Source organism: Mandrillus leucophaeus, unplaced genomic scaffold (genome assembly GCF_000951045.1).
Source record: "Mandrillus leucophaeus isolate KB7577 unplaced genomic scaffold, Mleu.le_1.0 Scaffold109, whole genome shotgun sequence".
In the NCBI taxonomy this organism is placed as follows: domain Eukaryota; kingdom Metazoa; phylum Chordata; class Mammalia; order Primates; family Cercopithecidae; genus Mandrillus; species Mandrillus leucophaeus.
Window position 1 is genome coordinate 2,650,455 of NW_012099098.1, and position 2,815 is coordinate 2,653,269.

Below are 2,815 nucleotides of genomic sequence, written 5' to 3' on the forward strand. Positions count from 1 at the left end.
AAAAAAAAAGAAAGAAAGAAAAATAAGTAACAGGTTAAAAAAGAGATCCTAATGAAAATTTTAAAATATTTATAATTGAATGATTATAAAAACACTACCTTCCAAATCTGTGTTGTCAGCAAAAAAAGTTTTAAGGGGGAAATTTATATCCAACAATTCTGATAAAAGAAGAAAGGTCTAAGTTAATGAGTTAATCACTTAAAAAGTTAGAAAAAGGAAGCAAAGTAAACTCAAGGAAAGTGAAAGGAAAGACATAGGAAATGAAAAGGTAAGTTTGTATATTAATTAGAAAACAGAGATACAGGCCGGGCGCGGTGGCTCAAGCCTGTAATCCCAGCACTTTGGGAGGCCCAGATGGGCGGATCACGAGGTCAGGAGATCGAGACTATCCTGGCTAACACGGTGAAACCCCGTCTCTACTAAAATATACAAAAAACTAGCTGGGCGAGGTGGCGGGCACCTGTAGACCCAGCTACTCAGGAGGCTGAGGCAGGAGAATGGCATAAACCCGGGAGGCGGAATTTGCAGTGAGCTGAGATCTGGCCACTGCACTCCAGCCTGGGTGACTCCGTCTCAAAAAAAAAAAAGAATGCAGAGATACAATAAGGAAGACCAATAAAGCCCAAAGTTAGGTTTCTGAATTGACTAATAAAACTGATCTCAGGCAAGACTGATAAGATATATATAACATAGAGAAAGATTTATGGAGATATCTTTGAGATATATATATCATAGATCATAGAGAGTATCTCTCAAAGATATCTCTGGAAATCTCTCTGTATGTATTACCTACCTAGAGAAGAGAGAATAAACAAACCTCCTATTTAAGCCACTGTTTTGGGGATTTTCTTTTGTTTACAGACAGATGTTTTCAACTGATAAACCAATCAGTTTGAGAGCAGACTCAAGAGGCAAGAGGCAAGTGCAGAGTTAGCTATTGTTAAATAATAACTGCAAACTTAGTGGATTAAAAGGATAATAATTTGTCCTTCTTCAGCTTTAAACTGCATCTCTGGTGGAGCTTGGCTTTTCTGTCTGCAGGTTGGGGGCCAAGTCTGCTCCACGTGTATTCATTTAGGCAGGTCCAGGCTAAAGGGACAGCAGCTACCCGGGAAAAGCTCCTCTCATGATGATGTCAAAGGGGCTAAAGCGAAAGCCCTACCCTGCAAGCACATTTTAAGCCTTCATGGATGTCTTATTTGCTAATATTCTACTGGCCAATGCAAGTCACATGATAGCCCAAAGTCAAGGGCAGGAAGTGCACTTCACCTCTAGAGGGAGAAACTAAAACGTCATATGAAAACAGACATGTGCACAGGGAGGGGTGAAGGATTGGGAACAATAAACCAATTGACCAGAGTCGCCATCTTACAAATGTTCAAATTCCTCCCGCATGAAAAGCACATTCACCTCAATCCCAAGACCTTCCGAAAGCTTATCGAGACTTAAAATCCTCATAAGGATCAAAGTTCAGAGTCGTGTGATCTACATCGGATCCAGATGTGGCACCTCTGGGTTCTAAAACATCTATGAACTAGAAAGACAATTGTCTGCCTTCTCATCCTCACACCCAACACACAGTGATAGAATAGGAATAAGATAACTGCAATAAACACTCTCATTTGAAAATAGTTGGCTGGGCGCGGTGGCTCAAGCCTGTAATCCCAGCACTTTGGGAGGCCGAGGCGGGCGGATCACGAGGTCAGGAGATCGAGACCATTCTGGCTAACACGGTGAAACCCCGTCTCTACTAAAAATACAAGAAAATTAGTTGGGCGTGGTGGTGGGCACCTGTAGTCCCAGCTACTCGGGAGGCTGAGGCAGGAGAATGGCGTGAACCCGGTGGGTGGAGCTTGCAGTGAGCTGAGATCGCGCCACTGCACTCCAGTCTGGGGCACAGAGCGAGACTCCGTCTCGAAAGAAAATAGTTAAGAATGGGAGGCACATAGCAGTCAGTCACTGGTCAACAGCAATTCCAAAATCCCAGTGGACAAATATTGCCAGGTCTCACTATGCTAGGATTAAGGCCCTTGATTTCTCCTTGAGAGTGGCTCCTCAGTCAATTCTCTACAGCTGTTGGTTCTACCCTCTGGGAAATCCTTCCTTTTGCAACAACTCCCTTGCTTAATTCTGAAGCATGTCTTGAAGATAGCATTGAAAAATATGCACTTTTTTTTTGTGGCTGATCAGCTTTCTCAGGTTGCTACACTCCCAGAGAGGGTTGGGGAGATCTCGGCTGGACGAGGTGGCTCATGCCTGTAATCCCAGCACTTTGGGAGGCCAAGGCAGGTGGATCACGAGGTCAGGAGTTCGAGACCAGCCTGGCCAATATGATGACACCCTGTCTCTACTAAAAATACAAAAATTAGCCGGGCATGATGGTGTGCGCCTGTAGTGCAGCTACGCAGGAGGCTGAGGCAAAAGAATCGCTTAAATCTGGGAGGTAGAGGTTGTGGTGAGCCGAGATTGTGCAACTGCACTCCAGCCTAGGTGACAGAGTGAGACTCCCTCTCAAAAAAAAAAAAAAACAGGAAGAAAGTTGGGGAGATCTCTGCCTCTTTCCATCCAGACTGATGGCACTTTTGCTAGTACATAGCCCTCAAAGACATTATAGATTTTCTATGTATTTGATTCCAGTCAACTTCATAAGACAAAGGTATAAAAGGTATACTTTCTCAACATGTGCCTCTTTCTATAGACTCAATGTACTTACTGGCACTTTAGGGGTGTTAAAATTTTGTGGGACCATACCCTTAATACCTCTTAATCTTTCTAGAAGCCTTTTTGTCAGCTGAAAGAATCCATGCCCTTGATT